Below are 21,831 nucleotides of genomic sequence, written 5' to 3' on the forward strand. Positions count from 1 at the left end.
CCACACCTATAGTGGCCAAAAAGGATTCAGAAAAGCGGGTGGTGATGAACAGAGTGTCTGAATTAAACCGACCACTCTTACCCAGTCCAAAGATCAGGGCTTGATCCATCACCGTTTTTTAGCTCACTGCACCATCCCATCTCAGAACCTGGCTACATGCAAATTAGTCTGTTCCTGTCTCAGTGCATGATGGGAACAGGGCAAACCAAACTACCAAGCCAATTCTTATACTAGGAAGAAAACAAGCTTCCGGGGACCGGTTTCTGGCATTTCAGCCGTCGTCAACCCGGCTTGCTTGAATCCTGATGGTGCAGTGAGCAAGGGACTCATGTCTGAGTATACCCTGCCACACCTATAGTGGCCAAAAACGATTCAGAAAAGGGGGTGGTGATGAACAGAGTGTCTGAATTAAGCAGACCACTCTTACCCAGTCCAAAGATCAGGGCTTGATCCATCACCGTTTTTTAGCTCACTGCACCATCCCAGCTCAGAACCTGGCTACATGCAAATTAGTATGTTCCGGTCCCAGTGCATGATGGGAACAGGGCAAACCAAACTACCAAGCCAATTCTTATACTGGGAAGGAAACAAGCTTCCGGGAACCGGTTTCTGGCATTTCAGCCGTCGTCGGCCCGGCTTGCTAAAATCCTGATGGTGCAGTGAGCAAGGGACTCATGTCTGAGTATACCCTGCCACACCTATAGTGGCCAAAACGATTCAGATAAGGGGGTGGTGATGAACAGAGTGTCTGAATTAAGCAGACCACTCTTACCCAGTCCAAAGATCAGGGCTTGATCCATCACCGTTTTTGAGCTCACTGCACCATCCCAGCTCAGAACCTGGCTACATGCAAATTAGACTGTTCCTGTCCCAGTGCATGATGGGAACAGGGCAAACCAAACTACCAAGCCAATTCTTATACTGGGAAGGAAACAAGCTTCCGGGGACCGGTTTCTGGCATTTCAGCCGTCGTCGGCCCGGCTTGCTTGAATCCTGATGGTGCAGTGAGCAAGGGACTCATTTCTGAGTATACCCTGCCACACCTATAGTGGCCAAAAACGATTCAGAAAAGGGGGTGGTGATGAACAGAGTGTCTGAATTAAGCAGACCACTCTTACCCAGTCCAAAGATCAGGGCTTGATCCATCACCGTTTTTTAGCTCACTGCACCATCCCAGCTCAGAACCTGGCTACATGCAAATTAGTCTGTTCCGGTCCCAGTGCATGATGGGAACAGGGCAAACCAAACTACCAAGCCAATTCTTATACTGGGAAGGAAACAAGCTTCCGGGAACCGGTTTCTGGCATTTCAGCCGTCATCGGCCCGGCTTGCTTGAATCCTGATGGTGCAGTGAGCAAGGGACTCATGTCAGAGTATACCCTGCCACACCTATAGTGTCCAAAAACGATTCAGAAAAGGGGGTGGTGATGAACAAAGTGTCTGAATTAAGCAGACCACTCTTACCCCGTCCAAAGATCAGGGCTTGATCCATCACCGTTTTTTAGCTCACTGCACCATCCCAGCTCAGAACCTGGCTACAGGCAAATTAGTCTGTTCCGGTCACAGTGCATGATGGGAACAGGGCAAACCAAACAACCAAGCCAATTCTTATACTGGGAAGGAAACAAGCTTCCGGGAACCGGTTTCTGGCATTTCAGCCGTCGTCGGCCCGGCTTGCGTGAATCCTGATGGTGCAGTGAGCAAGGGACTCATGTCTGAGAATACCCTGCCACACCTATAGTGGCCAAAAACGATTCAGAAAAAGGGGTGGTGATGAACAGAGTGTCTGAATTAAGCAGACCACTCTTACCCAGTCCAAAGATCAGGGCTTGATCCATCACCGTTTTTTAGCTCACTGCACCATCCCAGCTCAGAACCTGGCTACATGCAAATCAGTCTGTTCCTGACTCAGTGCATGATGGGAACAGGACAAACCAAACTTCCAAGCCAATTCTTATACTGGGAAGGAAACAAGCTTCCGGGGACCGGTTTCTGGCATTTCAGCCGTCGTCGGCCCGGCTTGCTTGAATCCTGATGGTGCAGTGAGCAAGGGACTAATGTCTGAGTATACCCTGCCACACCTATAGTGGCCAAAAACGATTCAGAAAAGGGGGTGGTGATGAACAGAGTGTCTGAATTAAGCAGACCACTCTTACCCAGTCCAAAGATCAGGGCTTGATCCATCACCGTTTTTGAGCTCACTGCACCATCCCAGCTCAGAACCTGGCTACATGCAAATTAGACTGTTCCTGTCCCAGTGCATGATGGGAACAGGGCAAACCAAACTACCAAGCCAATTCTTATACTGGGAAGGAAACAAGCTTCCGGGGACCGGTTTCTGGCATTTCAGCCGTCGTCGGCCCGGCTTGCTTGAATCCTGATGGTGCAGTGAGCAAGGGACTCATTTCTGAGTATACCCTGCCACACCTATAGTGGCCAAAAACGATTCAGAAAAGGGGGTGGTGATGAACAGAGTGTCTGAATTAAGCAGACCACTCTTACCCAGTCCAAAGATCAGGGCTTGATCCATCACCGTTTTTAGCTCACTGCACCATCCCAGCTCAGAACCTTGCTACATGCAAATTAGTCTGTTCCTGTCCCAGTGCATGAAGGGAACGGGGCAAACCAAACTACAAAGCCAATTCTTATACTGGGAAGGAAACAAGCTTCCGAGACCGGTTTCTGGCATTTCAGCCGTCGTCGGCCCGGCTTGCTTGAATCCTGATGGTGCAGTGAGCAAGGGACTCATGTCTGAGTATACCCTGCCACACCTATAGTGGCCAAAAACGATTCAGAAAAGGGGGTGGTGATGAACAGAGTGTCTGAATTAAGCAGACCACTCTTACCCAGTCCAAAGATCAGGGCTTGATCCATCACCGTTTTTTAGCTCACTGCACCATCCCAGCTCAGAACCTGGCTACATGCAAATTAGTCTGTTCCGGTCCCAGTGCATGATGGGAACAGGGCAAACCAAACTACCAAGCCAATTCTTATACTGGGAAGGAAACACGCTTCCGGGAACCGGTTTCTGGCATTTCAGCCGTCATCGGCCCGGCTTGCTTGAATCCTGATGGTGCAGTGAGCAAGGGACTCATGTCAGAGTATACCCTGCCACACCTATAGTGGCCAAAAACAATTCAGAAAAGGGGGTGGTGATGATCAGAGTGTCTGAATTAAGCAGACCACTCTTACCCAGTCCAAAGATCACGGCTTGATCCATCACCGTTTTTGAGCTCACTGCACCATCCCAGCTCAGAACCTGGCTACATGCAAATTAGACTGTTCCTGTCCGAGTGCATGATGGGAACGGGGCAAACCAAACTACCAAGCCAATTCTTATACTGGGAAGGAAACAAGCTTCCGGGGACCAGTTTCTGGCATTTCAGCCGTCGTCGGCCCGGCTTGCTTGAATCCTGATGGTGCAGTGAGCAAGGGACTCATGTCTGAGTATACCCTGCCACACCTATAGTGGCCAAAAACGATTCAGAAAAGGGGGTGGTGATGAACAAAGTGTCTGAATTAAGCAGACCACTCTTACCCCGTCCAAAGATCAGGGCTTGATCCATCACCGTTTTTTAGCTCACTGCACCATCCCAGCTCAGAACCTGGCTACAGGCAAATTAGTCTGTTCCGGTCCCAGTGCATGATGGGAACAGGGCAAACCAAACAACCAAGCCAATTCTTATACTGGGAAGGAAACAAGCTTCCGGGAACCGGTTTCTGGCATTTCAGCCGTCGTCGGCCCGGCTTGCGTGAATCCTGATGGTGCAGTGAGCAAGGGACTCATGTCTGAGAATACCCTGCCACACCTATAGTGGCCAAAAACGATTCAGAAAAAGGGGTGGTGATGAACAGAGTGTCTGAATTAAGCAGACCACTCTTACCCAGTCCAAAGATCAGGGCTTGATCCATCACCGTTTTTTAGCTCACTGCACCATCCCAGCTCAGAACCTGGCTACATGCAAATCAGTCTGTTCCTGACCCAGTGCATGATGGGAACAGGACAAACCAAACTACCAAGCCAATTCTTATACTGGGAAGGAAACAAGCTTCCGGGGACCGGTTCCTGGCATTTCAGCCGTCGTCGGCCCGGCTTGCTTGAATCCTGATGGTGCAGTGAGCAAGGGACTCATGTCTGAGTATACCCTGCCACACCTATAGTGCCCAAAAACGATTCAGAAAAGGGGGTGGTGATGAACAGAGTGTCTGAATTAAGCAGACCACACTTACCCAGTCCAAAGATCAGGGTTTGATCCATCACTGTTTTTTTCTCACAGCACCATCCCAGCTCAGAACCTGGCTACATGCAAATTAGTCTGTTCCTGTCCCAGTGCATGATGGGAACAGGGCAAACTAAACTACCAAGCCAATTCTTATACTGGGAAGGAAACAAGCTTCCGGGAACCGGTTTCTGGCATTTCAGCCGTCGTCGGCCCGGCTTGCTTGAATCCTGATGGTGCAGTGAGCAAGGGACTCATGTCTGAGTATACCCTGCCACACCTATAGTGGCCAAAAACGATTCAGAAAAGGGGGTGGTGATGAACAGAGTGTCTGAATTAAGCAGACCACTCTTACCCAGTCCAAAGATCAGGGCTTGATCCATCACCGTTTTTAGCTCACTGCACCATCCCAGCTCAGAACCTGGCTACATGCAAATTAGTCTGTTCCTGTCCCAGTGCATGATGGGAACAGAGCAAACCAAACTACCAAGCCAATTCTTATACTGGGTAGGAAACAAGCTTCCGGGGACCGGTTTCTGGCATTTCAGCCATCGTCGGCCCGGCTTGCTTGAATCCTGATGGTGCAGTGAGCAAGGGACTCATGTCTGAGTATACCCTGCCACACCTATAGTGGCCAAAAACGATTCAGAAAAGGGGGTGGTGATGGACAGAGTGTCTGAATTAAGCAGACCACTCTTACCCAGTCCAAAGATCAGGGCTTGATCCATCAACATGTTTTAGCTCACTGCACCATCCCAGCTCAGAACCTGGCTACATGCAAATTAGTCTGTTCCTGTCCCAGTGCATGATGGGAACAGGACAAACCAAACTACCAAGCCAATTCTTATACTGGGAAGGAAACAAGCTTCCGGGGACCGGTTCCTGGCATTTCAGCCTTCGTCGGCCTGGCTTGCTTGAATCCTGATGGTGCAGTGAGCAAGGGACTCATGTCTGAGTATACCCTGCCACACCGATAGTGGCCAAAAACGATTCAGAAAAGGGGGTGGTGATAAACTGAGTGTCTGAATTAAGCAGACCACTCTTACCCAGTCCAAAGATCAGGGCTTGATCCATCACCGTTTTTAGCTCACTGCACCATCCCAGCTCAGAACCTGGCTACATGCAAATTGTTCTGTTCCTGTCCCAGTGCATGATGGGAACAGGGCAAACCAAACTACCAAGCCAATTCTTATACTGGGAAGGAAAAAAGCTTCCGGGGACCGGTTTCTGGCATTTCAGCCGTCGTCTGCCCGGCTTGCTTGAATCCTGATGGTGCAGTGAGCAAGGGACTCATGTCTGAGTATACCCTGCAACCCCTATAGTGGCCAAAAATGATTCAGAAAAGGGGGTGGTGATGAACAGAGTGTCTGAATTAAGCAGACCACTCTTACCCAGTCCAAAGATCGGGGCTTGATCCATCACCATTTTGTAGCTCACTGCACCATCCCAGCTCAGAACCTGGCTACTTGCAAATTAGTCTGTTCCTGTCCCAGTGCATGATGGGAACAGGACAAACCAAACTACCAAGCCAATTCTTATACTGGGAAGGAAACAAGCTTCGGGGAACCGGTTTCTGGCATTTCAGCCGCGTCGGCCCGGCTTGCTTGAATCCTGATGGTGCAGTGAGCAAGGGACTCATGTCTGAGTATACCCTGCCACACCTATAGTGCCCAAAAACGATTCAGAAAAGGGGGTGGTGATGAACAGAGTGTCTGAATTAAGCAGACCACTCTTACCCAGTCCAAAGATCAGGGCTTGATCCATCACCGGTTTTGAGCTCACTGCACCATCCCAGCTCAGAACCTGGCTACATGCAAATTAGTCTGTTCCTGTCCCAGTGCATGATGGGAACAGAGCAAACCAAACTACCAAGCCAATTCTTATACTGGGAAGGAAACAAGCTTCCGGGGACCGGTTTCTGGCATTTCAGCAGTCGTCGGCCCGGCTTGCTTGAATCCTGATGGTGCAGTGAGCAAGGGACTCATGTCTGAGTATACCCTGCCACACCTATAGTGGCCAAAAACGATTCAGAAAAGGGGGTGGTGATGAACAGAGTGTCTGAATTAAGCAGACCACTCTTACCCAGTCCGAAGATCAGGGCTTGATCCATCACCGTTTTTTAGCTCACTGCACCATCCCAGCTCAGAACCTGGCTACATGCAAATTAGTCTGTTCCTGTCCCAGTGCATGATGGGAACAGGGCAAACCAAACTACCAAGCCAATTCTTATACTGGGAAGGAAACAAGCTTCCGGGGACCGGTTTCTGGCATTTCAGCCGTCGTGTGCCCGGCTTGCTTGAATCCTGATGGTGCAGTGAGCAAGGGACTTATGTCTGAGTATACCCTGCCACCCCTATAGTGGCCAAAAACGATTCAGAAAAGGGGGTGATGATGAACAGAGTGTCTGAATTAAGCAGACCACTCTTACCCAGTCCAAAGATCAGGGCTTGATCCATCTCCGTTTTTTAGCTCACTGCACCATCCCAGCTCAGAACCTAGCTACATGCAAATTAGTCTGTTCCTGACCCAGTGCATGATGGGAACAGGACAAACCAAACTACCAAGCCAATTCTTATACTGGGAAGGAAACAAGCTTCCGGGGACCGGTTCCTGGCATTTCAGCCGTCGTCGGCCCGGCTTGCTTGAATCCTGATGGTGCAGTGAGCAAGGGACTCATGTCTGAGTATACCCTGCCACACCTATAGTGCCCAAAAACGATTCAGAAAAGGGGGTGGTGATGAACAGAGTGTCTGAATTAAGCAGACCACTCTTACCCAGTCCAAAGATCAGGGCTTGATCCATCACCGTTTTTTAGCTCACTGCACCATCCCAGCTCAGAACCTGGCTACATGCAAATTAGTCTTTTCCTGTCCCAGTGCATGATGGGAACAGGACAAACCAAACTACGAAGCCAATTCTTATACTGGGAAGGAAACAAGCTTCCGGGGACCGGTTCCTGGCATTTCAGCCGTCGTCGGCCCGGCTTGCTTGAATCCTGATGGTGCAGTGAGCAAGGGACTCATGTCTGAGTATACCCTGCCACACCTATAGTGCCCAAAAACGATTCAGAAAAGAGGGTGGTGATGAACAGAGTGTCTTAATTAAGCAGACCACTCTTACCCAGTCCAAAGATCAGGGCTTGATCCATCACCGTTTTCTAGCTCACTGCACCATCCCAGCTCAGAACCTGGATACATGCAAATTAGTCTGTTCCTGTCTCAGTGCATGATGGGAACAGGGCAAACGAAACTACCAAGCCAATTCTTATACTGGGAAGGAAACAAGCTTCCGGGGACCGGTTTATGGCATTTCAGCCGTCGTCGGCCCGGCTTGCTTGAATCCTGATGGTGCAGTGAGCAAGGGACTCATGTCTGAGTATACCCTGCCACACCTATAGTTGCCAAAAACGATTCAGAAAAGGGGGTGGTGATGAACAGAGTGTCTGAATTAAGCAGACCACACTTACCCAGTCCAAAGATCAGGGTTTGATCCATCACTGATTTTTTCTCACAGCACCATCCCAGCTCAGAACCTGGCTACATGCAAATTAGTCTGTTCCTGTCCCAGTGCATGATGGGAACAGGGCAAACTAAACTACCAAGCCAATTCTTATACTGGGAAGGAAACAAGCTTCCGGGAACAGGTTTCTGGCATTTCAGCCGTCGTCGGCCCGGCTTGCTTGAATCCTGATGGTGCAGTGAGCAAGGGACTCGTGTCTGAGTATACCCTGCCACACCTATAGTGGCCAAAAACGATTCAGAAAAGGGGGTGGCGATGAACAGAGTGTCTGAATTAAGCAGAACACTCTTACCCAGTCCAAAGATCAGGGCTTGATCCATCACCGTTTTTTAGCTCATTGCACCATCCCTGCTCAGAACCTGGCTACATGCAAATTAGTCTGTTCCTGTCCCAGTGCATGATGGGAACAGGGCAAACCAAACTACCAAGCCAATTCTTATACTGGGAAGGAAAAAAGCTTCCGGGGACCGGTTTCTGGCATTTCAGCCGTCGTCTGCCCGGCTTGCTTGAATCCTGATGGTGCAGTGAGCAAGGGACTCATGTCTGAGTATACCCTGCCACCCCTATAGTGGCCAAAAACGATTCAGAAAAGGGGGTGGTGATGAACAGAGTGTCTGAATTAAGCAGACCACTCTTACCCAGTCCAAAGATCAGGGCTTGATCCATCACCATTTTGTAGCTCACTGCACCATCCCAGCTCAGAACCTGGCTACATGCAAATTAGTCTGTTCCTGTCCCAGTGCATGATGGGAACAGGACAAACCAAACTACCAAGCCAATTCTTATACTGGGAAGGAAACAAGCTTCGGGGAACTGGTTTCTGGCATTTCAGCCGCGTCGGCCCTGCTTGCTTGAATCCTGATGGTGCAGTGAGCAAGGGACTCATGTCTGAGTATACCCTGCCACACCTATAGTGCCCAAAAACGATTCAGAAAAGGGGGTGGTGATGAACAGAGTGTCTGAATTAAGCAGACCACTCTTACCCAGTCCAAAGATCAGGGCTTGATCCATCACCGTTTTTTAGCTCACTGCACCATCCCAGCTCAGAACCTGGCTACATGCAAATTAGTCTGTTCCTGTCCCAGTGCATGATGGGAACAGGACAAACCAAACTACCAAGCCAATTCTTATACTGGGAAGGAAACAAGCTTCCGGGGACCAGTTCCTGGCATTTCAGCCTTCGTCGGCCTGGCTTGCTTGAATCCTGATGGTGCAGTGAGCAAGGGACTCATGTCTGAGTATACCCTGCCACACCTATAGTGGCCAAAAACGATTCAGAAAAGGGGGTGGTGATGAACAGAGTGTCTGAATTAAGCAGACCACTCTTACCCAGTCCAAAGATCAGGGCTTGATCCATCACCGTTTTTTAGCTCACTGCACCATCCCAGCTCAGAACCTGGCTACATGCAAATTAGTCTGTTCCTGTCCCAGTGCATGATGGGAACAGGACAAACCAAACTACCAAGCCAATTCTTATACTGGGAAGGAAACAAGCTTCCGGGGACCAGTTCCTGGCATTTCAGCCTTCGTCGGCCTGGCTTGCTTGAATCCTGATGGTGCAGTGAGCAAGGGACTCATGTCTGAGTATACCCTGCCACACCGAAAGTGGCCAAAAACGATTCAGAAAAGGGGGTGGTGATAAACTGAGTGTCTGAATTAAGCAGACCACTCTTACCCAGTCCAAAGATCAGGGCTTGATCCATCACCGTTTTTAGCTCACTGCACCATCCCAGCTCAGAACCTGGCTACATGCAAATTAGTCTGTTCCTGTCCCAGTGCATGATGGGAACAGGGCAAACCAAACTACCAAGCCAATTCTTATACTGGGAAGGAAAAAAGCTTCCGGGGACCGGTTTCTGGCATTTCAGCCGTCGTCTGCCCGGCTTGCTTGAATCCTGATGGTGCAGTGAGCAAGGGACTCATGTCTGAGTATACCCTGCCACCCCTATAGTGGCCAAAAACGATTCAGAAAAGGGGGTGGTGATGAACAGAGTGTCTGAATTAAGCAGACCACTCTTACCCAGTCCAAAGATCAGGGCTTGATCCATCACCGGTTTTGAGCTCACTGCACCATCCCAGCTCAGAACCTGGCTACATGCAAATTAGTCTGTTCCTGTCCCAGTGCATGATGGGAACAGAGCAAACCAAACTACCAAGCCAATTCTTATACTGGGAAGGAAACAAGCTTCCGGGGACCGGTTTCTGGCATTTCGGCCGTCGTCGGCCCGGCTTGCTTGAATCCTGATGGTGCAGTGAGCAAGGGACTCATGTCTGAGTATACCCTGCCACACCTATAGTGGCCAAAAACGATTCAGAAAAGGGGGTGGTGATGAACAGAGTGTCTGAATTAAGCAGACCACTCTTACCCAGTCCAAAGATCAGGGCTTGATCCATCACCGTTTTTTAGCTCACTGCACCATCCCAGCTCAGAACCTAGCTACATGCAAATTAGTCTGTTCCTGACCCAGTGCATGATGGGAACAGGACAAACCAAACTACCAAGCCAATTCTTATACTGGGAAGGAAACAAGCTTCCGGGGACCGGTTCCTGGCATTTCAGCCGTCGTCGGCCCGGCTTGCTTGAATCCTGATGGTGCAGTGAGCAAGGGACTCATGTCTGAGTATACCCTGCCACACCTATAGTGCCCAAAAACGATTCAGAAAAGGGGGTGGTGATGAACAGAGTGTCTGAATTAAGCAGACCACTCTTACCCAGTCCAAAGATCAGGGCTTGATCCATCACCGTTTTTTAGCTCACTGCACCATCCCAGCTCAGAACCTGGCTACATGCAAATTAGTCTTTTCCTGTCCCAGTGCATGATGGGAACAGGACAAACCAAACTACGAAGCCAATTCTTATACTGGGAAGGAAACAAGCTTCCGGGGACCGGTTCCTGGCATTTCAGCCGTCGTCGGCCCGGCTTGCTTGAATCCTGATGGTGCAGTGAGCAAGGGACTCATGTCTGAGTATACCCTGCCACACCTATAGTGCCCAAAAACGATTCAGAAAAGGGGGTGGTGATGAACACAGTGTCTTAATTAAGCAGACCACTCTTACCCAGTCCAAAGATCAGGGCTTGATCCATCACCGTTTTCTAGCTCACTGCACCATCCCAGCTCAGAACCTGGATTCATGCAAATTAGTCTGTTCCTGTCCCAGTTCATGATGGGAACAGGGCAAACCAAACTACCAAGCCAATTCTTATACTGGGAAGGAAACAAGCTTCCGGGGACCGGTTTATGGCATTTCAGCCGTCGTCGGCCCGGCTTGCTTGAATCCTGATGGTGCAGTGAGCAAGGGACTCATGTCTGAGTATACCCTGCCACACCTATAGTTGCCAAAAACGATTCAGAAAAGGGGGTGGTGATGAACAGAGTGTCTGAATTAAGCAGACCACACTAACCCAGTCCAAAGATCAGGGTTTGATCCATCACTGTTTTTTTCTCACAGCACCATCCCAGCTCAGAACCTGGCTACATGCAAATTAGTCTGTTCCTGTCCCAGTGCATGATGGGAACAGGGCAAACTAAACTACCAAGCCAATTCTTATACTGGGAAGGAAACAAGCTTCCGGGAACAGGTTTCTGGCATTTCAGCTGTCGTCGGCCCGGCTTGCTTGAATCCTGATGGTGCAGTGAGCAAGGGACTCGTGTCTGAGTATACCCTGCCACACCTATAGTGGCCAAAAACGATTCAGAAAAGGGGGTGGCGATGAACAGAGTGTCTGAATTAAGCAGACCACTCTTACCCAGTCCAAAGATCAGGGCTTGATCCATCACCGTTTTTTAGCTCATTGCACCATCCCAGCTCAGAACCTGGCTACATGCAAATTAGTCTGTTCCTGTCCCAGTGCATGATGGGAACAGGGCAAACCAAAATACCAAGCCAATTCTTATACTGGGAAGGAAACAAGCTTCCGGGGACCGGTTTCTGGCATTCCAGCCATCGTCGGCCCGGCTTGCTTGAATCCTGATGGTGCAGTGAGCAAGGGACTCATGTCTGAGTATACCCTGCCACACCTATAGTGGCCAAAAACGATTCAGAAAAGGGGGTGGTGATGAACAGAGTGTCTGAATTAAGCAGACCACTCTTACCCAGTCCAAAGATCAGGGCTTGATCCATCACCGTTTTTAGCTCACTGCACCATCCCATCTCAGAACCTGGCTACATGCAAATTAGTCTGTTCCTGTCCCAGTGCATGATGGGAACAGGGCAAACCAAACTACCAAGCCAATTCTTATACTGGGAAGGAAAAAAGCTTCCGGGGACCGGTTTCTGGCATTTCAGCCGTCGTCTGCCCGGCTTGCTTGAATCCTGATGGTGCAGTGAGCAAGGGACTCATGTCTGAGTATACCCTGCCACCCCTATAGTGGCCAAAAACGATTCAGAAAAGGGGGTGGTGATGAACAGAGTGTCTGAATTAAGCAGACCACTCTTACCCAGTCCAAAGATCAGGGCTTGATCCATCACCATTTTGTAGCTCACTGCACCATCCCAGCTCAGAACCTGGCTACATGCAAATTAGTCTGTTCCTGTCCCAGTGCATGATGGGAACAGGACAAACCAAACTACCAAGACAATTCTTATACTGGGAAGGAAACAAGCTTCGGGGAACTGGTTTCTGGCATTTCAGCCGCGTCGGCCCTGCTTGCTTGAATCCTGATGGTGCAGTGAGCAAGGGACTCATGTCTGAGTATACCCTGCCACACCTATAGTGCCCAAAAACGATTCAGAAAAGGGGGTGGTGATGAACAGAGTGTCTGAATTAAGCAGACCACTCTTACCCAGTCCAAAGACCAGGGCTTGATCCATCACCGTTTTTGAGCTCACTGCACCATCCCAGCTCAGAACCTGGCTACATGCAAATTAGTCTGTTCCTGTCCCAGTGCATGATGGGAACAGAGCAAACCAAACTACCAAGCCAATTCTTATACTGGGAAGGAAACAAGCTTCCGGGGACCGGTTTCTGGCATTTCAGCCGTCGTCGGCCCTGCTTGCTTGAATCCTAATGGTGCAGTGAGCAAGGGACTCATGTCTGAGTATACCCTGCCACACCTATAGTGGCCAAAAACGATTCAGAAAAGGGGGTGGTGATGAACAGAGTGTCTGAATTAAGCAGACCACTCTTACCCAGTCCAAAGATCAGGGCTTGATCCATCACCGTTTTTTAGCTCACTGCACCATCCCAGCTCAGAACCTGGCTACATGCAAATTAGTCTGTTCCTGCCCCAGTGCATGATGGGAACAGGACAAACCAAACTACCAAGCCAATTCTTATACTGGGAAGGAAACAAGCTTCCGGGGACCGGTTCCTGGCATTTCAGCCTTCGTCGGCCTGGCTTGCTTGAATCCTGATGGTGCAGTGAGCAAGGGACTCATGTCTGAGTATACCCTGCCACACCGAAAGTGGCCAAAAACGATTCAGAAAAGGGGGTGGTGATAAACTGAGTGTCTGAATTAAGCAGACCACTCTTACCCAGTCCAAAGATCAGGGCTTGATCCATCAATATGTTTTAGTTCACTGCACCATCCCAGCTCAGAACCTGGCTACATGCAAATTAGTCTGTTCCTGTCCCAGTGCATGATGGGAACAGGACAAACCAAACTACCAAGCCAATTCTTATACTGGGAAGGAAACACGCTTCTGGGGACCGGTTTCTGGCATTTCAGCCGTCGTGTGCCCGGCTTGCTTGAATCCTGATGGTGCAGTGAGCAAGGGACTTATGTCTGAGTATACCCTGCCACCCCTATAGTGGCCAAAAATGATTCAGAAAAGGGGGTGGTGATGAACAGAGTGTCTGAATTAAGCAGACCACTCTTACCCAGTCCAAAGATCAGGGCTTGATCCATGAACATGTTTTAGCTCACTGCACCATCCCAGCTCAGAACCTGGCTACATGCAAATTAGTCTGTTCCTGTCCCAGTGCATGATGGGAACAGGACAAACCAAACTACCAAGCCAATTCTTATACTGGGAAGGAAACAAGCTTCCGGGGACCGGTTCCTGGCATTTCAGCCTTCGTCGGCCTGGCTTGCTTGAATCCTGATGGTGCAGTGAGCAAGGGACTCATGTCTGAGTATACCCTGCCACACCGATAGTGGCCAAAAACGATTCAGAAAAGGGGGTGGTGATAAACTGAGTGTCTGAATTAAGCAGACCACTCTTACCCAGTCCAAAGATCAGGGCTTGATCCATCACCGTTTTTAGCTCACTGCACCATCCCAGCTCAGAACCTGGCTACATGCAAATTAGTCTGTTCCTGTCCCAGTGCATGATGGGAACAGGGCAAACCAAACTACCAAGCCAATTCTTATACTGGGAAGGAAAAAAGCTTCCGGGGACCGGTTTCTGGCATTTCAGCCGTCGTCTGCCCGGCTTGCTTGAATCCTGATGGTGCAGTGAGCAAGGGACTCATGTCTGAGTATACCCTGCCACCCCTATAGTGGCCAAAAACGATTCAGAAAAGGGGGTGGTGATGAACAGAGTGTCTGAATTAAGCAGACCACTCTTACCCAGTCCAAAGATCAGGGCTTGATCCATCACCATTTTGTAGCTCACTGCACCATCCCAGCTCAGAACCTGGCTACATGCAAATTAGTCTGTTCCTGTCCCAGTGCATGATGGGAACAGGACAAACCAAACTACCAAGCCAATTCTTATACTGGGAAGGAAACAAGCTTCGGGGAACCGGTTTCTGCCATTTCAGCCGCGTCGGCCCGGCTTGCTTGAATCCTGATGGTGCAGTGAGCAAGGGACTCATGTCTGAGTATACCCTGCCACACCTATAGTGCCCAAAAACGATTCAGAAAAGGGGGTGGTGATGAACAGAGTGTCTGAATTAAGCAGACCACTCTTACCCAGTCCAAAGATCAGGGCTTGATCCATCACCGGTTTTGAGCTCACTGCACCATCCCAGCTCAGAACCTGGCTACATGCAAATTAGTCTGTTCCTGTCCCAGTGCATGATGGGAACAGAGCAAACCAAACTACCAAGCCAATTCTTATACTGGGAAGGAAACAAGCTTCCGGGGACCGGTTTCTGGCATTTCAGCCGTCGTCGGCCCGGCTTGCTTGAATCCTGATGGTGCAGTGAGCAAGGGACTCATGTCTGAGTATACCCTGCCACACCTATAGTGGCCAAAAACGATTCAGAAAAGGGGGTGGTGATGAACAGAGTGTCTGAATTAAGCAGACCACTCTTACCCAGTCCAAAGATCAGGGCTTGATCCATCACCGTTTTTTAGCTCACTGCACCATCCCAGCTCAGAACCTGGCTACATGCAAATTAGTCTGTTCCTGTCCCAGTGCATGATGGGAACAGGGCAAACCAAACTACCAAGCCAATTCTTATACTGGGAAGGAAACAAGCTTCCGGGACGGGTTTCTGGCATTTCAGCCGTCGTGTGCCCGGCTTGCTTGAATCCTGATGGTGCAGTGAGCAAGGGACTCATGTCTGAGTATACCCTGCCACCCCTATAGTGGCCAAAAACGATTCAGAAAAGGGGGTGGTGATGAACAGAGTGTCTGAATTAAGCAGACCACTCTTACCCAGTCCAAAGATCAGGGTTTGATCCATCAATATGTTTTAGTTCACTGCACCATCCCAGCTCAGAACCTGGCTACATGCAAATTAGTCTGTTCCTGTCCCAGTGCATGATGGGAACAGGACAAACCAAACTACCAAGCCAATTCTTATACTGGGAAGGAAACAAGCTTCCGGGGACCGGTTCCTGGCATTTCAGCCTTCGTCGGCCTGGCTTGCTTGAATCCTGATGGTGCAGTGAGCAAGGGACTCAAGTCTGAGTATACCCTGCCACACCGAAAGTGGCCAAAAACGATTCAGAAAAGGGGGTGGTGATAAACTGAGTGTCTGAATTAAGCAGACCACTCTTACCCAGTCCAAAGATCAGGGCTTGATCCATCACCGTTTTTAGCTCACTGCACCATCCCAGCTCAGAACCTGGCTACATGCAAATTAGTCTGTTCCTGTCCCAGTGCATGATGGGAACAGGGCAAACCAAACTACCAAGCCAATTCTTATACTGGGAAGGAAAAAAGCTTCCGGGGACCGGTTTCTGGCATTTCAGCCGTCGTCTGCCCGGCTTGCTTGAATCCTGATGGTGCAGTGAGCAAGGGACTCATGTCTGAGTATACCCTGCCACCCCTATAGTGGCCAAAAACGATTCAGAAAAGGGGGTGGTGATGAACAGAGTGTCTGAATTAAGCAGACCACTCTTACCCAGTCCAAAGATCAGGGCTTGATCCATCAATATGTTTTAGTTCACTGCACCATCCCAGCTCAGAACCTGGCTACATGCAAATTAGTCTGTTCCTGTCCCAGTGCATGATGGGAACAGGACAAACCAAACTACCAAGCCAATTCTTATACTGGGAAGGAAACACGCTTCTGGGGACCGGTTTCTGGCATTTCAGCCGTCGTGTGCCCGGCTTGCTTGAATCCTGATGGTGCAGTGAGCAAGGGACTTATGTCTGAGTATACCCTGCCACCCCTATAGTGGCCAAAAACGATTCAGAAAAGGGGGTGGTGATGAACAGAGTGTCTGAATCAAGCAGACCACTCTTACCCAGTGCAAAGATCAGGGCTTGATCCATGAACATGTTTTAGCTCACTGCACCATCCCAGCTCAGAACCTGGCTACATGCAAATTAGTCTGTTCCTGTCCCAGTGCGTGATGGGAACAGGACAAACCAAACTACCAAGCCAATTCTTATACTGGGAAGGAAACAAGCTTCCGGGGACTGGTTCCTGGCATTTCAGCCTTCGTCGGCCTGGCTTGCTTGAATCCTGATGGTGCAGTGAGCAAAGGACTCATGTCTGAGTATACCCTGCCACACCGATAGTGGCCAAAAACGATTCAGAAAAGGGGGTGGTGATAAACTGAGTGTCTGAATTAAGCAGACCACTCTTACCCAGTCCAAAGATCAGGGCTTGATCCATCACCGTTTTTAGCTCACTGCACCATCCCAGCTCAGAACCTGGCTACATGCAAATTAGTCTGTTCCTGTCCCAGTGCATGATGGGAACAGGGCAAACCAAACTACCAAGCCAATTCTTATACTGGGAAGGAAAAAAGCTTCCGGGGACCGGTTTCTGGCATTTCAGCCGTCGTCTGCCCGGCTTACTTGAATCCTGATGGTGCAGTGAGCAAGGGACTCATGTCTGAGTATACCCTGCCACCCCTATAGTGGCCAAAAACGATTCAGAAAAGGGGGTGATGATGAACAGAGTGTCTGAATTAAGCAGACCACTCTTACCCAGTCCAAAGATCAGGGCTTGATCCATCACCATTTTCTAGCTCACTGCACCATCCCAGCTCAGAACCTGGCTACATGCAAATTAGTCTGTTCCTGTCCCAGTGCATGATGGGAACAGGACAAACCAAACTACCAAGCCAATTCTTATACTGGGAAGGAAACAAGCTTCGGGGAACCGGTTTCTGGCATTTCAGCCGCGTCGGCCCGGCTTGCTTGAATCCTGATGGTGCAGTGAGCAAGGGACTCATGTCTGAGTATACCCTGCCACACCTATAGTGCCCAAAAACGATTCAGAAAAGGGGGTGGTGATGAACAGAGTGTCTGAATTAAGCAGACCACTCTTACCCAGTCCAAAGATCAGGGCTTGATCCATCACCGGTTTTGAGCTCACTGCACCATCCCAGCTCAGAACCTGGCTACATGCAAATTAGTCTGTTCCTGTCCCAGTGCATGATGGGAACAGAGCAAACCAAACTACCAAGCCAATTCTTATACTGGGAAGGAAACAAGCTTCCGGGGACCGGTTTCTGGCATTTCAGCCGTCGTCGGCCCGGCTTGCTTGAATCCTGATGGTGCAGTGAGCAAGGGACTCATGTCTGAGTATACCCTGCCACACCTATAGTGGCCAAAAACGATTCAGAAAAGGGGGTGGTGATGAACAGAGTGTCTGAATTAAGCAGACCACTCTTACCCAGTCCAAAGATCAGGGCTTGATCCATCACCGTTTTTATCTCACTGCACCATCCCAGCTCAGAACCTGGCTACATGCAAATTAGTCTGTTCCTGTCCCAGTGCATGATGGGAACAGGGCAAACCAAACTACCAAGCCAATTCTTATACTGGGAAGGAAACAAGCTTCCGGGGACCGGTTTCTGGCATTTCAGCCGTCGTGTGCCCGGCTTGCTTGAATCCTGATGGTGCAGTGAGCAAAGGACTTATGTCTGAGTATACCCTGCCACCCCTATAGTGGCCAAAAACGATTCAGAAAAGGGGGTGATGATGAACAGAGTGTCTGAATTAAGCAGACCACTCTTACCCAGTCCAAAGATCAGGGCTTGATCCATCAACATGTTTTAGTTCACTGCACCATCCCAGCTCAGAACCTGGCTACATGCAAATTGGTCTGTTCCTGTCCCAGTGCATGATGGGAACAGGACAAACCAAACTACCAAGCCAATTCTTATACTGGGAAGGAAACAAGCTTCCGGGGACCGGTTCCTGGCATTTCAGCCTTCGTCGGCCTGGCTTGCTTGAATCCTGATGGTGCAGTGAGCAAGGGACTCATGTCTGAGTATACCCTGCCACACCGATAGTGGCCAAAACGATTCAGAAAAAGGGGTGGTGATAAACTGAGTGTCTGAATTAAGCAGACCACTCTTCCCCAGTCCAAAGATCAGGGCTTGATCCATCACCGTTTTTTAGCTCACTGCACCATCCCAGCTCAGAACCTGGCTACATGCAAATTAGTCTGTTCCTGTCCCAGTGCATGATGGGAACAGGGCAAACCAAACTACCAAGCCAATTCTTATACTGGGAAGGAAACAAGCTTCCGGGGACCGGTTTCTGGCATTTCAGCCGTCGTGTGCCCGGCTTGCTTGAATCCTGATGGAGCAGTGAGCAAGGGACTTATGTCTGAGTATACCCTGCCACCCCTATAGTGGCCAAAAACGATTCAGAAAAGGGGGTGATGATGAACAGAGTGTCTGAATTAAGCAGACCACTCTTACCCAGTCCAAAGATCAGGGCTTGATCCATCAACATGTTTTAGTTCACTGCACCATCCCAGCTCAGAACCTGGCTACATGCAAATTAGTCTGTTCCTGTCCCAGTGCATGATGGGAACAGGACAAACCAAACTACCAAGCCAATTCTTATACTGGGAAGGAAACAAGCTTCCGGGGAACGGTTCCTGGCATTTCAGCCTTCGTCGGCCTGGCTTGCTTGAATCCTGATGGTGCAGTGAGCAAGGGACTCATGTCTGAGTATACCCTGCCACACCGATAGTGGCCAAAAACGATTCAGAAAAAGGGGTGGTGATAAACTGAGTGTCTGAATTAAGCAGACCACTCTTACCCAGTCCAAAGATCAGGGCTTGATCCATCACCGTTTTTTAGCTCACTGCACCATCCCAGCTCAGAACCTGGCTACATGCAAATTAGTCTGTTCCTGTCCCAGTGCATGATGGGAACAGGGCAAATCAAACTACCAAGCCAATTCTTATACTGGGAAGGAAACAAGCTTCCGGGAACCGGTTTCTGGCATTTCAGCCGCGTCGGCCCGGCTTGCTTGAATCCTGATCGTACAGTGAGCAAGGGACTCATGTCTGAGTATACCCTGCCACACATATAGTGGCCAAAAACGATTCAGAAAAGGGGGTGGTGATGAACAGAGTGTCTGAATTAAGCAGACCACTCTTACCCAGTCCAAAGATCAGGGCTTGATCCATCACCGTTTTTGAGCTCACTGCACCATCCCAGCTCAGAACCTGGCTACATGCAAATTAGTCTGTTCCTGTCCCAGTGCATGATGGGAACGGGGCAAACCAAACTACCAAGCCAATTCTTATACTGGGAAGGAAACAAGCTTCCGGGGACCGGTTTCTGGCATTTTAGCCGTCGTCGGCCCGGCTTGCTTGAATCCTGATGGTGCAGTGAGCAAGGGACTAATGTCTGAGTATACCCTGCCACACCGATAGTGGCCAAAAACGATTCAGAAAAAGGGGTGGTGATAAACTGAGTGTCTGAATTAAGCAGACCACTCTTACCCAGTCCAAAGATCAGGGCTTGATCCATCACCGTTTTTTAGCTCACTGCACCATCCCAGCTCAGAACCTGGCTACATGCAAATTAGTCTGTTCCTGTCCCAGTGCATGATGGGAACAGGGCAAATCAAACTACCAAGCCAATTCTTATACTGGGAAGGAAACAAGCTTCCGGGAACCGGTTTCTGGCATTTCAGCCGCGTCGGCCCGGCTTGCTTGAATCCTGATCGTGCAGTGAGCAAGGGACTCATGTCTGAGTATACCCTGCCACACATATAGTGGCCAAAAACGATTCAGAAAAGGGGGTGGTGATGAACAGAGTGTCTGAATTAAGCAGACCACTCTTACCCAGTCCAAAGATCAGGGCTTGATCCATCACCGTTTTTGAGCTCACTGCACCATCCCAGCTCAGAACCTGGCTACATGCAAATTAGACTGTTCCTGTCCCAGTGCATGATGGGAACAGGGCAAACCAAACTACCAAGCCAATTCTTATACTGGGAAGGAAACAAGCTTATGGGGACCGGTTTCTGGCATTTCAGCCGTCGTCGGCCCGGCTTGCTTGAATCCTGATGGTGCAGTGAGCAAGGGACTAATGTCTGAGTATACCCTGCCACACCTATAGTGGCCAAAAACGATTCAGAAAAGGGGGTGGTGATGAACAGAGTGTCTGAATTAAGCAGACCATTCTTACCCAGTCCAAAGATCAGGGCTTGATCCATCACCGTTTTTGAGCTCACTGCACCATCCCAGCTCAGGACTTGGCTACATGCAAATTAGACTGTTCCTGTCCCAGTGCATGATGGGAACAGGGCAAACCAAACTACCAAGCCAATTCTTATACTGGGAAGGAAACAAGCTTCCGGGGACCGGTTTCTGGCATTTCAGCCGTCGTCGGCCCGGCTTGCTTGAATCCTGATGGTGCAGTGAGCAAGGGACTCATGTCTGAGTATACCCTGCCACACCAATAGTGGCCAAAAACGATTCAGAAAAGGGGGTGGTGATGAACAGAGTGTCTGAATTAAGCAGACCACTCTTACCCAGTCCAAAGATCAGGGCTTGATCCATCACCGTTATTTAGCTCACTGCACCATCCCAGCTCAGAACCTGGCTACATGCAAATTAGTCTGTTCCGGTCCCAGTGCATGATGGGAACAGGGCAAACCAAACTACCAAGCCAATTCTTATACTGGGAAGGAAACAAGCTTCCGGGAACCGGTTTCTGGCATTTCAGCCGTCGTCGGCCCGGCTTGCGTGAATCCTGATGGTGCAGTGAGCAAGGGACTCATGTCTGAGAATACCCTGCCCACCTATAGTGGCCAAAAACGATTCAGAAAAAGGGGTGGTGATGAACAGAGTGTCTGAATTAAGCAGACAACTCTTACCCAGTCTAAAGATCAGGGCTTGCTCCATCACCGTTTTTTAGCTCACTGCACCATCCCAACTCAGAACCTGGCTACATGCAAATTAGTCTGTTCCTGTCCCAGTGCATGATGGGAACAGGGCAAACCAAACTACCAAGCCAATTCTTATACTGGGAAGGAAACAAACTTCCGGGGACCGGTTTCTGGCATTTCAGCCGTCGTCGGCCCGGCTTGCGTGAATCCTGATGGTGCAGTGAGCAAGGGACTCATGTCTGAGAATACCCTGCCACACCTATAGTGGCCAAAAACGATTCAGAAAAAGGGGTGGTGATGAACAGAGTGTCTGAATTAAGCAGACAACTCTTACCCAGTCCAAAGATCAGGGCTTGCTCCATCACCGTTTTTTAGCTCACTGCACCATCCCAACTCAGAACCTGGCTACATGCAAATTAGTCTGATCCTGTCCCAGTGCATGATGGGAACAGGGCAAACCAAACTACCAAGCAAATTCTTATACTGGAAAGGAAACAAACTTCTGGGGACCGGTTTCTGGCATTTCAGCCGTCGTCGGCCCGGCTTGCTTGAATCCTGATGGTGCAGTGAGCAAGGCACTCATGTCTGAGTATACCCTGCCACACCTATAGTGGCCAAAAACGATTCAGAAAAGGGGGTGGTGATGAACAGAGTGT

This window comes from Lissotriton vulgaris, chromosome 9 (assembly GCF_964263255.1).
Source record: "Lissotriton vulgaris chromosome 9, aLisVul1.2, whole genome shotgun sequence".
NCBI classification, from domain to species: Eukaryota; Metazoa; Chordata; class Amphibia; order Caudata; family Salamandridae; genus Lissotriton; species Lissotriton vulgaris.